Source organism: Panthera pardus, unplaced genomic scaffold, assembly GCF_024362965.1.
Source record: "Panthera pardus isolate Hobbes unplaced genomic scaffold, ASM2436296v1 HiC_scaffold_6, whole genome shotgun sequence".
NCBI classification, from domain to species: domain Eukaryota; kingdom Metazoa; phylum Chordata; class Mammalia; order Carnivora; family Felidae; genus Panthera; species Panthera pardus.
Window position 1 is genome coordinate 83,646,321 of NW_026526991.1, and position 15,112 is coordinate 83,661,432.

At 37.7% G+C, this 15,112-nt stretch overlaps 1 protein-coding gene across 7 annotated transcripts in view; it reads left to right on the forward strand.

Annotated features, from left to right (window-relative positions):
* Positions 1 to 15,112, forward strand: part of SOX5 (SRY-box transcription factor 5) — a 1,011,059-nt gene that overhangs the window by 24,092 nt on the left and 971,855 nt on the right. The window contains exon 1 of one of the 7 annotated variants that reach the window (XM_019452506.2): positions 940 to 2,032. The exons of the other annotated variants lie outside the window; for them this stretch is intronic. The gene's annotated coding sequence lies outside the window, so the exon portion shown is untranslated. Of the gene's footprint in view, positions 1 to 939; positions 2,033 to 15,112 lie in introns of those variants that run through there. 7 annotated transcript variants of the gene reach the window in all.

A 15,112-nucleotide genomic window follows, 5' to 3' on the forward strand; every position in this document is an offset into this window, starting at 1 on the left:
ACTCATGGACCGTGAGATCATGACTTGAGCTGAAGTTGGATGCTTAACTGACTGTGCCACCCAGGCACCCCTGAACATCCTTATTGTGTTCTTTCTTAAATGGGTAGGAAATGAAAGAAATAATTGCCAGAGAGACTCAGTTGAGTAGTTTTTATTTTCTGAGTATTAGCATTGGAATTAGTGCTGCTTAATAGAGAAAACAAATTCTTCTGTGATCAGTTTTTGTGACACTGTACCCTGTAGCTTCTGATTTCCAGCTTTGGGCATTGACAATAGGGATCAAATGCCTGTATTTCAAGAATGTCATCGGTTGCTCTTTGAAAATTGATAGATTTAAGTGCAAAGCAGCGTTCAAATATGGTCTCGTATGCACTTTTGTGTTGCTTTCCAGTATAGCTAACTCAACTCCTGGAGACAATAAAGTCTTCTTGTTTAACATGGTATGTAAGTTTTGTAGACTGATTTGTGTTATACTGATTCTTTTTTCCTGGCTAACTAACTGTGTTAACATTTCTTTCTTTCTTTTTTTCTGATCTCGTAGTACTAAATGGGTTTTCTTTTCCTGAATGCCTTTATCCCCGACTGTTCTAAAAAATTTAAAGCACAGAGTTTATGCAAGAATTGTTCTAGACTAATAATTACTTCCTTCTTATTAAACATCTTAGACTGTATTAATGAAATTGGGTGCTGTTTTATTTTTGCAAAAAAGCAAGTTTACCTAAAAGGAGGAGCAGTTTTGAGGTGTTAAATGAAACTGAATGAATTGTGCTATATCTATACCTTTAGTTCTTTGGTAACTTTATTTTACCTATTAATTGTCATGGATTTTTTCACAAAAAAATGTTGTTTTTGAAATTCCATTGGAGGAAAGTATAATATTGTGTCAGGGTCCATTTGCAATATAAGTATTCATTGACAATTTAAAAAATCTGTAACAGATTAGAAAATAAAACCCCAGTACTTTTTTGTTCCCCATTAAGAAAAGTAGATTCAGAAAGCTTGTATTATAAATGTATCATAGTACTGCTTACCAAAAGTTAGGAGTTTTATTCTTGTAGGAGTTAGGCTAGTAAGTAATGTTTATATAATCCTGATAAACATTTCTCCATGACCGAATTTTGAGTGGAAAACTTTGTTTCCTAAAAGACTGTATGTGGCAAGAAAAGAAAAATAGAGCCTCTCCTCTTAATGTGTTGTGTGTGTGTGTGTGTGTGTGTGTGTGTGTGTGTGTGTGTGTGTGTATGTGTTTAGATCCAGCTTAATACCAACTAATGCCAACATCTGGCAAAGAGATGGAGATCTGGGAATTTGTTGCTTGAAACCCTGGGACAAAGTGTTCTGATCTGACCAGCAAACATAGCTGTGGACTTAAACTGGAATCTTCAGGGGCAGAAACGTCTTAAGTGTCTGGAAAATTGGCCTGTTGAGTCACCATGAAGGCACTAAAACAAAACTAATTTTAAGCAGGTCAAAGTTCAGTGATTCCCTCTGGAATTCAAACTTTTTTTAAGAGTCTCATGTTTAAGTGAAAAGGGTCAAAGTTGATGCACTGTTACAATGTTTTGAATGCTTTCCCTTAAGAACAGCCACCCAAGCTGGGATTAGCATGAGGAACTGCAAGGCTGGCACTTCAGCGTCTGGGTTAAAAATATTTTAAAGCAGTAAATGCAGTCAGTACAGAGAGATCCCTGGGAGCCTTTCTATTCAAAAATGTGTGAGCTCAGGGCAGCGACTGCAATGTAATTTAGGGCAGTGTATGCTTCATAGCTTTGGAGAATATTGCTTCCCACTAATGTTCCATCAGAGGATGGTAGGATAGTAGTAATTTTAGAAGGTGGTATTCCTGTTTGTCTTACATCGAAAACTTCAGAATAAATAAAAGGACATATCAACTGAGCAAGAAATGTAACTATGGAAAAGTACCAATGAATCTAAATTTGAACTGAACAGATACAAAATCAGCATGGGTGTAGGAATATTTTTAAGGAGGAGGCTGCAGGAAAAGCGACTTCCCAGGGAATGGACCGCCCAGGTAAGCACGGTGTGTGACACATAGCCTGCAGAAACTTTCAAGAAAGTGCCTTGTCAACAGCAAGGTGCTTTAACTATGACCATATGTAATGCTCTTGGATATTTGAATGGAGGAATTATTTTAGAAAATGGAAACATAGGAGATTTAATTTCAGTAGCTGGAATTCAGATGATACCTAGAGATCCTGAGGATGCCAAGCAATTAGCTAGTCGGAATTCCTTGAATGAAATTGTACCGGGATCCTGTGATGGCCTCACTCTGAAGCAAGTGATTCCAGGACTTTTGCTGTTTAAGTGTTACATACTGCAGCTTAATGCGATTGCCTAGGCTTTTTCCGAGACCGAAGCTCTTGTTGTTGACTTGAATGAGACCTAAACAACATTCTTAGACATTAAAGAGAACCTATTATTTTATGGGTTGTGTCTAGGAAAGGGGAGAAGAACATTTACTCTGCCTTCAAATTTAGCAACTCAGCTAAAGCTGTGGTGCAGCTATGAAATTTGGCTGGTGGCCACAGTCTACTGAACTCCTTATAAAACTTTGGTTGTTCTTATTAGCTATTTTTTTTCCATGATACCAGTCGCAGAATAATTCTGTTGCTCTTCGACATAAACTTATGACTCTCACTCTGAAGAAGCTTTAATTATTCAGTTATTTATTCAGTAGATATCAGTTATTCCAATTTGAGGAATTACATTTTGCATTGTGTTTACTGTGTCTCAAGAGATATGAACTCAGTCGTGTCTGTTTATTTTAATGAGATAAGCCAGGCACATGTGATAATTTTTACCAAAACACGGAATGAGAATGCTTGTGGAAGAAGGGAAAGCCAAGTTATTATCGAATGACATAATGACTCCTGTACATTTTTTAATCGGCATGTGATCCGAGGTGGACTGAAAGACGAGAAGAGGTCATGCGTGTTCGATGTGTTTCCTTCAGGTTACATACAGGTTCATAGAAAGCGGTCTTCGACTGAATCCTGGAATTCAGTTATGTTTATAATTATTAACATCGTGAATGCTGCTTGTTTTAATGTAGTGATGAAGAAAGAAGAATAAGAGAGAATCAAATATTACAAAGATTAAACTAGAAAAGGTACAATGCCACATGTTTTCAAGAACTTGGAGTTAGGATTGAGATGCTGGGATAGTTTTAGGGTCAGTTCTTAGATTTCTCTGAATCTCAATTATGGACCAGAAACTTAAATTTTTGTGCAAGGAATTTCAAAAACAAAATTTATTTACCATCTGGGCTATCTGAAGAAATAGAAGCATCAGGGTATTCAATTTTCCAATTTATTATCTCAACAGGACTAGTTACCAGTTTTATCACAAGTGACCTTTAAAAAAATAGTCGTGGCTCTGAACTTTTGCCCCTCAACATGTCTTTGCAAGGAGAGCTTTCGAAGAGAAGAGTCTTAAATCTGTCTGATAGTAAAACATCCTGAGCCGTTTTCGTTTCCCTACATCCCTAGGCTCTGTCAGCTGTAAAACTTGTGCTAGCCGACTGCTGGCTCCTCATGCTGTGCTGATCCTTTTGTTTAACTGGTATTTCTTGTAGCTTCCCCCGCTTAAACTAGCTATCAGAATCCTATAGGTCAACCGGATAGTTTGCCTTATCGCAAGCTCACCTGAACCATCTTTCGAGGTAGGGCCTGTGATTTCATGACAAATCGTCACCTCAGTGGGGAGCTGCAGAGCTCACCTCTATCTTCCAAGGGTTAACAGTAACCTATAATAATAATTTGGTGACACAAAACGCTTCTTTTTATGCATTACCTATTTCCAGAGGCCTAATTTAGGTTTGTATCAAAATGGATATCACAAACAGTACAGCTTCCTGCTGCGAAGCAAAGTGCTACTGAGAGACTTTCTGTTTTTCTTTTGGTGGCATCTGGGAGGGGTGAAGAAACACTTGGGGGAGTGAAGCAATTGTCAGCCGCTTATAGAGGAGCTGGGACAGGCCCTGGTGGAGAATGGTTTTCAAAAGCAGACTAGCTTTAAGGAATGGTTCTATCAGGAACAGAATTGTGTTCTGTTGCACTTGCTATGAGGCAAATTTTAGAACAGGGAAAACAGCACAAGTGGTCACAACAGATACCTTATTTTTCTGTATGATTTTCATACTTCATGCTCTAGCAACAGTGACAGCGCTTACCCAGGTGTAAATACAAACATAATAAGATAGTGCCGGGGAAGTTTTAAACTTTAAGAGTCCGTTGAGAGTCTTAATTCCTCATCACAGAATCCTTGGTTGTGCCAGAGACAGTCCTATCGGAAAAGCGAGCAAAGTTAATCTCTCAGTGTGTCCCGTCTTTAACTGTTTTTAAATCACCCAGTATCTACCCCAGACATGCTGGGCTTCTTCATTGTCCTAGTTCTTTTCACAAAAGAAAGCAAACACAAATGTATCATACATTTTTTTTTAACTTAACTATACCCAGGAGTATTTGTACTTTAAATAGAAATGTATGAAGGGTTGTTTTTCATAAACATTTACTAGACTTAGAATTTCTGGCTCTTCTGGTAGTTAGGGATGGGAAAATACAGCAATATTGTTTTGCAGAAGGGGTCTTCCAGGGAGCCCTCACTTCATACCGTGTACACTGAATTACCATTAGAACCAGGCCCAGAGCTGATCTGAGCCCAAATATGGGCTGGTAAGTGACCTGCGTTTTAGTTTTACTGTTCGGTGATGGAGGAGTTCCTGTATTTCCACACTTTGGGTTCCATGGCAACTTCCTACTTCGGCCTTTGCCCTGACTCTGCCTGGTTTCTGTACCTGGTGAGTGGGTGGGAAAACCTCAGGGAGCCAGGCAAGTTGTCCAGGGCTCCATCCCCAGAACTTTCACTCCTGCCCTTTGCTCTTGCGTGTTTTCGGAGAGTGCAGGATTTTTCTTGGCCTTCTGCTTCCCGGAGGGGCCAGCCCTGGTCTCTCCCCTGTTCTCTGGGGATGTGTTCCCAGAGTGCCCATTCACCACCCACCCCTGGGGCACCGCCAAGGAGCAGCTGTCCTTTGCCTTCCCTTTCCAAGGAAGGCTGGGATGCACAGGCTTCTGTCACATCCTTAATTTGTGCATCTCAAGCACAGCTTGCTCGGCTCTGCATTTTTGGCTCCGTGAACGCATTGAGCATGTTCATATAGGTGTTCATCTTGGGGTACACCCCTCTAGGGATAATAGCCATGGTTCCTCTTTTCAAGGACTCCATTGTTAAGAGTATTTAATGGCCATTGGGGTGGGGGGGGGGACACAGATTTTTTTTTTTTAATGTGCTACAAGTGACATGCCCATGGCATTCTTTTTGATTCTTTAAAAAGCTGTGTAAAAACTAGAATTTTCAGGAGTTTCTACCATAAAGACTGCTTTCAGACGCATTATCTCTAATTTAATTGGCTGTAATGCATTTTGTAAGCATTACTCATTCAAAGCAGGAAGACTTTCTTCCACCGTGGTCTAAGAGTTTGGCCACTTTTCTTAGGGATTGCTTAGATCTTCCTTGTAATAGCAGCTCCCCGAAGAAAACCAGAGAAAAGAAATAACATCAAACCTGCAACTGCAGCTTTTGTCCCATTTAAATTGCAATAGATAATTTTGAAAAATTGAGAGTAGGGTGATGATGTAAGATCGACTTTAGTTCTCCTTTCAAAGTTTCTCCTAATTTTTGTGCTTATTTCAAAAGCTTTACCTAGAATGACAGTGCATTCATGTTGTTTAATGTCCTTTGTTTTCATGGTATTTTTTTTTTTTTTTTTACAATGATTGGTGGATAGAAATGTGCCAGGGCCATGCTTTGGGATCTGAGCCTCCTTTGGACCCCATAGGATGTCAATGGACTCATTAGGATTTAGCCAAGTTTTATGCATTATTCATAATATACATTCACAGCGTGCACACTAACGACTGTCTCCTGTGTCTGCTTAGTCAGAACCATTTGCATGCTGTATTATGGAACCATAATACAGAATGCATTTAGCCACATTTTCTGTATTATCCTTAATACATATTGTCATCATATTCTGTTATGGGGTATGTGGTGAATGTGTTTAAACAATAGCATGTACTTGTGCATTATGATTCCATAAAAACAAATGTATAATAAAAGTCTTGATGGAAGTAATTATTGCATATGTGCAATAATAGTTTCTAAAAAAGCCTTCATATTATTTCTAGTTTGCTTTTATTGTTTGATTATCCAGTTATTTGTTTTATGTTGTTTTATGCCTGCTGGACTGATGTCCTGAAATTTTTAATTTTGAAAACAACATACCTTCTTTATCCCTCTCATATCTTTACCTCATTAGTTTCCCTAAAAGGGTATTTAAAAATATAATATTTAAAAGAGACTCGATGATTAGGAAAAGCATGTTTCCTAACTACCAATTAAAGATCTGTAGGGTATTTGTTATAAAGAGCCTGTGCTCCATGTAGCAGCAACAACTGTGTTATATATGTGAGAAATTAACATCAAACCATTAACATCAAATTATCTTCCTTCCATATCCAGGATTGAGAGGTTCTGAGTTCTAAAGTCAACACTGACTCTAACACATTTCAGGGTTGGCACTTTATCTTTTTAATTTGGACATCTTGTTTGCAGAGTTGAAAGGACTACTGTTTAATTGCAATAGAATATCAGGTTCATTATATATTTTTTAATGTTAATTTGGAATAGAAAGAAAAAAAAACCCTTAGAAATACATCTGTGTGTCACAGGCATAAAGGTAAAATAATTCATTTAAAACTTTAAATGATAATTTATTGAAAAGTTATGCTATGATGGAAATCTTAAATGCAGAGTATAGTAAAAGGAGTCATTGAAATGGTTAAGTCTTTTGCAAGCATTAGCGGTGGTTTTTAAACAGTTTGAAGTCATCTGGTTTCAGGTTAGCTACTAATAAACTCATTTTAGAATGTTCACTTTGAAAACTCTGTAATTCATTTTGTCTCCTCCAAATCTAGTGCTTTTACAAATGACCACTTTTTATTTCATTATGGAACTGTTTAGGAATAGATGGGGAGTTAAAACATATAGAAGATGGTAGTTTTAGTTTGAAGGGCTGTTAGTCTTTTTATTGATAATGACACTTGTAACAGTAACCTGTTTTACTTATGGTCTTATGAAATTTATCTGTTTTGCTGGACGTTATTGGTGAATTTATTTCAGATAAACAATCTCACTGAAAATTTGAAGCATACCCGTGGTAATGTTGTAAGGCATTCTTTTCTTGTCTCTTCTTTTCAGGAAGTTTGATAGTATGCATCCAGATAAAATAGCTCTTTCAGTAGTGTCTGTGTTCTCTGGGAATCTAAAGGATATATAAACTTGATGCAGCATCTGACTAATACCTTTTCTGCCTGTCTCATATATTATTCTCTATTTCTCCATTGACTTTTACATAGTTGCTTGGGTCATATGTGCATGTTGAGAAGTCAATAGATTAGAATTGTCTGGTTCTGGATATAGTTCCAAATATGATGGATTGAATAACAGGTAGCTGGACTTCAAAATAGGACAGTGGAGGATATGCTATTCACCCAAATCTAGATATTTTGCTTGTCTGGAGTAATATGAGTTTGTCAGATGAAGAGAGATGAATTGAGTATTAGAGAGGTAGATAAAAGGGTGTACCTCCTTATATGGATGTTTTCCTGTAATACAGGGAGGGAAAGGACTCAGTGATTTCTGTCTTAAGCTATATTCTTTCTACTTTCATTTGATATGTCCTCCCTGTAGGCTTACTTAACAAAGTTGATCACTTTGCAGCTTTTATTGTCAGTTTGAATAGTTCCTCTACCCAAAAAGTCCTCGTGTTAATTCTGGCTATTTTTTTTTTCACATTTTTAGAGAAGTTCTTGGTCCTTAGTGTATATGTCTGGATGAAATAGAATGCCTAAAAATGTTTTGTTTACATTTTTACTTATTAAGACTCATTTTTAAGTCAGAGGATTAGAAACTAATTCAGTTTTTTAAAAACAAAAAGTTCGTGTAAAGGAGGGGCTCCTGGGTGGCTTAGTTGGTTAAGCGTCCGACTTTGGCCCAGGTCATGATCTTGCTGTCCGTGAGTTCGAGCCCCATGTTGGGCTCTGTGCTGACATCTCAGAGCCTGGAGCCTGCTTTAGATTCTGTGTCTCCCTCTGTCTCTGCCCTCCCCTGCTCACACTCTGTCTCTCTCTGTCTCTCAAAAATGAATAAATGTTAAATTTTTTTTAAGTTTGTATTAAAGGAGTGTTGAACTAATTCAGCATAGTCACTTTCAAAGGTATGTAATTCTTTCAATGATACTGCAATTGCTCAGAATATTCCAGGAGCACCTCCATTAGAGCTATCATAGAGCCTGCAGCATACTCTTTTGATGACCTCGGTGGGCAAATTTTCTAACTTTGAAGAAAGGCTTTATATTTCAAATAGTCAAAAAATATACTTCAGCCAAATCTAGTGCATAAAAGAGGCAGGTAGTCAAAAGGGGAGTGGGTGTGCAGGGCAGTACAAATTGTGGCACTGAAGTAACAGATCTATTGTCTTGGGTCAGTCATTAATTGGAACATTAGAAAAGTGTTAAGCTCCAAAAATGTCTTAAGCAATAGTAGCAACAGGGAGATGAATACATGGTTTCTTAAGTTCAGTTATTTGAAGGACCATACTTATTTGTCTGTAAAGGTTTAAAATAGATTTAAAATATGTTACATTAATTAGAAGTTATACTTTGCATAAGCAGAATATACTTCAAGGCTTTTTGTGTTTATTATAACAGACATACAAAAATGTGTCCGTTTTTATAGATTGGTGTGCCTGCTCTTTCCAAATTATGAAAAATGCAGTCTTTCTGTTTTTAAAGATTTATTTTTATTTCTTTTTTTGAGAGTGAGAGAGAGTGCAAGTGGGGAGGGTCAGAGAGAGAGAGAGAGAGAGAGAGAGAGAGAGAGAGAGAGAGAATGTCCCAAGCAGGCTCTGCACTGTCAGCATAGAGCCTGATGTGGGGCTCGAACTCATGAACTGTGAGATCATGACCTGAGCTGAAATCAGAAGTCAGACATTTAACCAACTGAGCCACCCAGGTTCCCCAGAAAAAACGCAGTCTTTCAAAACCATTAATTCTGAGCTAAGATAAGGTGTTCAAATGGAAAAATCGTATGTCTTTTTGGTTTTTTGGATTATAATTCAGTATTTCCAGGGTCTAAATATTTTAAATGTAGATTTTTTTTCTACTTATTATTGGTCAGAGGTTGCCTCAATTGTCAAACAATAAAAGTTATTCCAGGGAGTTTCTTTCTTTTTTAATTAATTTATTAATTAATTATTTAAAAAACTTTACATCCCAGTTAGTTAGCATATAGTGCAATAATGATTTCAGGAGTAGATTCCAGTGATTCATCCCCTATGTATAACACCCAGTGCTCATCCCAACAAGTGTCTTCCTTAATGCCCCTTACCCATTTAGCCCATCCCCCCACCCACAAGCCCTCCAGCAATCCTCAGTTTGTTCTCCGTATTTAAGAGTCTCTTATGTTTTGTCCCCCTCCCTGTTTTTATATTATTTTTGCTTCCGTTCTCTTATATCAATCTGTTTTGTATCTTAACATCCTCATATGAATGAAGTCATATGATATTTGTCTTTCTCTAATTTCACTTAGCATAATACCCTCTAGTTCTACCCATGTAATTGCAAATGGCAAGATTTCATTCTTTTTGATTGCCAAGTAATACTCAATTGTATATATATATACCATATCTTCTTTATCCATTCATCCATCGATGGACATTTGGGCTCTTTCCATACTTTGGCTATTGTCAATAGCACTGCTGTAAACATTGGGGTGCCTATGCCCCTTTGAAATAGCATGCTTTTATTGATTTCAGGGAGTTTCATCTGAGTTTATTTTTTCGCTCTTCAAGACCAGTCTAGCCACTTGTAGACTGTTGCAGTTGCTTGCAAATAGATCATTTCTATAGATTAAAAGTAAGAAACATACGCAGTTATATATACACATAAAATTTCATGACTAACTTATATAGAACTTTTATAGTAACTTCTATAGTAAATTTTAAAAGACTATCATTTTGTAGATATATTTAATAATAAAGTGATTATTCACCAGATCGTATCATTTTCATTTTGGAGGGATTTCAGAAATCACCATGTCCAAATCCCTCACTTTGATACCCTTAAAGTTCCTTGGAATGCTCTACCACCAGGAATAATATTAGAAGGGTTGATATAAACTGAAGTAGGTTCAACAAAGAATGTTGGCTTAAGAGAAAATAGCTAAGTACTATTTTCTCTTATTGCAGAAAATTTAAAAACTTGAATTACTTAGGGAATTGCCATTTCTTGAGGAGGATTAAGACGTAGAACAAATTTTCCTAGTGAGGTGACTACTGGGGAAAATTGAAATTAATGTGTACCCTGAAAATAAGGTTTGAATTAGTTTGAATTAGCTATCAACTTCTTTAAATTTGAATTAAGTTTGATTTTGCTTTGTAAATAACTTTTGTTACCTCCATAATAATGCCACAGGTTTACCTTAGACAACTTTTTTTTTTTTTAAGTACAGTGGGATCCCAACAGTTTTAATAGATTTTAACAGTTTTCTTTACCTCAATATTTCTATGTAAATTACAAGTACATATTTTTGGTTTCAATTTTAAGACGTCAGTTTATCAGTTAGCAATAGTCGCACCTTGGATAAACCTCACTGGCTACCATACTGCCACTGCACCGAGCTAAGACATCACTTTTTAACCTACCCTCTACAATTGCATATTGCTATTACAGTCTCTAGTCCAGGGAAGAGAATAGACTTATTTAGCTGAGTTAGGAAGTTTATGCTTCCTCTGTTTCTTCCTCTCTTTGTACTTCCTTTCTCCCTCCCTTCTGTTTTTCTTACACTTTAAATCCCTACATTAGCTCTTATTACATATTGGATAGTGAGTGGAGAAGGGCAATAAAAATTGCCTTTCTAGGGAAGTTCTATGTATTTTTAAAATTTTTAAAAATGTTTTTACTTATTTTTGAGAGAGAGAGAGAGAGAGAGAGAGAGAGAGAGAGTGCATGGGAGGGGAGGGGCAAAGAGAGAGGGAGACACAGAATCTGAAGCAGGCTCCAGGCTCTGAGCTGTCGGCACGGGAGCCCAAGATGGGGCTCGAACTCATGAACCGTGAGATCATGACCTGAACCCAAGTCAGACACCAAACCAGGGAGCCCCCCAGGCACCTCTATGTATTCTTTTTATAAGACTACTCCTAGCTCTTAATGGCTTAAATATATGTGCCCATTACTCCTATCACACACCCCACTGGTTTTGTATTGCTGCTTGAGAAGTAGCATCGCAGGGAAAGAACCTCAAGCCATCATCTGGGTTTTCTTGTCTCAGGCCACTTAATTTCTCTGAATTTCCCTTTCTTCACTTGTAATAATTGGGTTCAACTCACAGGATTTTTGTGAGAGTTAAAATGAGTCGGTTACATGAACACCTTTTTAAACTGTCACATTCAAATAGATGTCAGTTGTTCATTCCTTGCTTTGGTGACATATAGAACAGCCGTAGTTAGTGCAGCCATATTCACGGTTATTTTCGTTGATGGCTTTATGACCTTTTTTGTATGCTGTATACCTCTTGATAAAGTTCAAACTTTATCGTTTTCAGATGGAATGGCACTAGTCCTGCAAGTTATAACCCCTGGGGGGAAAATACAAGGTGTGCTTTTGGGTTATGTCCATTTGGGTTGTTCTGCAGTTTGGAATGAGGTTTCTGACGGTACCACTGAGTGTTGATGGCACCTCCTGTGACCTTTATACCTGAACTCTCCTCAGATTCTACTTCTTGTTTTCTTTTTCTTTTTCTTGACTAAATGTAAATGTAAATTTTAGTTCGAGCCTAGGGGATGATGTGTGTATTTTCTTTTTGGTAATAGGTATGTGGTATATAAATCGAGTATTTATAACTCATTATTTTGATAACATGCTACAGAAATCCCAGTAGCCATGTATAATATTTGTTTTAGGAAATTTGCCACTGCAGACAAATTTATTTTAGGCTGAATTCTCTGAAGAACGGTGAATTAAATGGTGGGGAAAAAATCCAATGTGGTAAAGTAATGTGATATAATATCTGAGTTCATGGGGCCATTTGTAATTTTTCTTTTCTCAAAGGTTTTTTATTTTCAATTCTCTCCACATTTATTGCCTGTTTCCATTTTCTATGTAGGAACTGGTCTCTACATTTCAGTTTGTAATGATAAAGTTATAATTCCAAGCGAAGTGACGGGACAAGTATTTCTGGGTATGACACCTCCATTCCGATGTTATGAAAGCCACTTGATCTCTTCTTCTTCCTTCTCTTTCTTCCCTAGCTTGTGAAGGAAACAGTTATAATGCATTTTGCAAGGCTGCTCAGAGGCATAAATGAGGTAATATATATAAAAGGTCAAATATTCTGTAATTGAAAAGTGGCATACCAATACCAGCTATCAAAATATGAATATTTGCCTAGTAAAAGGAGACAAGTTATAATGCCCAGGGCTTTTAGGAGTGTTTTGCAAATTTTTCTCCAAAGTTTTACACTGGTGGATAGAAAATAGAATTGTAGACTGGAACATCTATAATTCTTCTTCCAAACCCATTGGAGGAAATTGAGGGTCACATGGATAAGTAAGAGAATTGATCATAGAACCCAGGTCTTCTGGCTCTCTTGCTGGTCTGTATCCTCCACCCTGGACATGGCTGGGTCCACCTTTTGGCCTCCTATGGTGTTAAGACATCCTTCAAATGAGAGTGATATAATAGCAGTCACATTCACCCTTTTCTCAGGAATGAAGCACTCTAGAGAGGCATTTTCCTTTTGCTTTCTTTTTCCCCTTGTGGTTATTGACGGAGCTTAGGATCATGTTGAAACTTGTTGCAACAGCCAGGAAACTCTTTCAACTTTTAATAGTTATCACCCTGCTCCTCATTAACAAGTAGCAAGCATGATTATGCTCCAGTAAGTTGGGAAGACTTATCAGACTTTAATATTTCGATGAGGAAAAGACCTCCAGCCATGAAAAAAAAAATCCCTGTTGATATTTTCCATAAAAGGGGATGTACAGTTCAAAATCAGCAGAGCCAACTCTGCCACTTTGTATAAATGGGATCCTGAGACATGGCTATGAAGAGAGCACGTTAGTCACGGCTTATATTAACACACAGTGTCCTCTCAAGTTCATTGGCTTCCTTCTCATGAGAATGCTGCATAATGAGCCATAAGAGCTGATTCTTTCTTGATGGTGGCCCTGAAATAAAACAAAAGTAAGTCAAATTATTAAACTTGCATTTATGGAAGTGCATGGGGAGCGTAGCTTTTTGTAAATGAATGTTTTGCTAGTGTCATCCATTTGAATCAAATAAGTAATGTGCCCTAAAGGAACACTAACCTTTAAAACCATGTAAACTTAATTCACCATTTCTAAAATAATTGATACTTACACTTATTACAACTGGTAGTGACTCACTCATGCTCTCTCTGTCTCTTAAAAATATAGCTGTTTTTCTTATGAAATGAGTGGGACGTTCAGCTCCCCCGAGACACTAGTTGGTTAAGTGCTCATGTCTATGCTCTCCAAGCTGCTCGAAGGTGGAGAGCTGGACCTAGATGTTGAATATGGTCCGGGGTAATGTGATTTGAGCTTCTTGCAGAATGTCAGAAAATTCCCTTTATTTTCTTTAGATTGTATTTAGGAACATTTAAAGAGACAAAAATAATCTACAGTAGAGAAAATGAAAAGAAATACAAAAGTACCGTCCCCATTACCGGTAGTGTTTTTTGGTGGAACTTGAAAATGGGATTCTTGTCCTAGTGACATAATTAGAGGTCAGTTCAAGTCATGTCCCAAACCAGGTTACAACTAATTTCAGTGTTCAGCAAGGACAATGATGCCACAAGTTTTAACTCTGCTATTCAAGTGGTAATAAAAATTACCAGCTAGAATTACTATTCCCCCCACTTCTCTCCAGATCCTTTATTTATGTGGGTTCTCTCCATCTAGAATCACAGTACCATAAGCAGATGTCTCATGTAGGCAACATTTCTCTGAGTAGGTTAAAATGTCCCGAAATGTAGCCCGTGAATTGGCGAATTAAGTACCAATGATGTGCCATGCACTGTCTTTGCATTGGGGATAAAGCAGTGAACAAACTAGACAGCCCTTGCCCTCAAGGAGCTTACAGTCTGGTGAGCATGACAGAAAATAAACTATTAATAAGAAATATGATCATTTATATGAAGACAGAATAGCGTAATATGATAGTAGTTCCCAGGATCTGCTTTGGTTGGGGTGGTCAGAGAAGATGATATTTGAGTTGAAATCAGAATGATGAGAAGGAAGAATCTGTGCGATGATCCAGGAAAACAGATTTCTTGAGAAAAGGAATAGTGTTTGCCGGGGCTTGGTGGCGGAGGGGAGCTTGGCTTGCTATGGCAGGGAGAACCCACTTTTCTCCTTTTGTCTCATGCTTGTTAACACTTGTCGTGCCTCCACTGCCATCCACACTCTCAACTCGTGATCTTGCATTCTATTTCTTATAAAAAGTTGAAGGAACAAGAAGAGGATTCTCAAAACTTCTATCACCATAGCTATGGATCTGCCCGCGTATACTCTGCCTTCTCCTCTCTCCTGTGTATCAGGTGTCAGTGATCTTAGTAAAGGCTCCTCCGCCTGTGCCCAAGATCCTGTGGTCTGTTTCCTCTGGCCTGCCCATCCATTATTCCACTTACGCTCCACTCTGACTCTTGCATTGTCTGTTGTTTTGTTTTGTTTTGTTTTGTTTTGTTTTGTCTTGTTTTGTTTTGTTTTGTTTTCTGTCTGCTAGATCTTTCCCCTCAACCTACCAACCTGTTGTTTCTTCCATTTGTAGAGGAAAGACAGTCTTTTGATGTCACTCTTCCCCAGTGACTCCACATATGTCTCTATCTGTTTAAAGAGGAATTCCATGAAAACGTTGTGTAATTTTTTCTTCCAAATTCTTCCCTCTCTTTTTCTTTTGAAACCACAGAGGCATTTATTTGCCTTTATCATGTGACTGAAACTGCTCTTGGTTCAA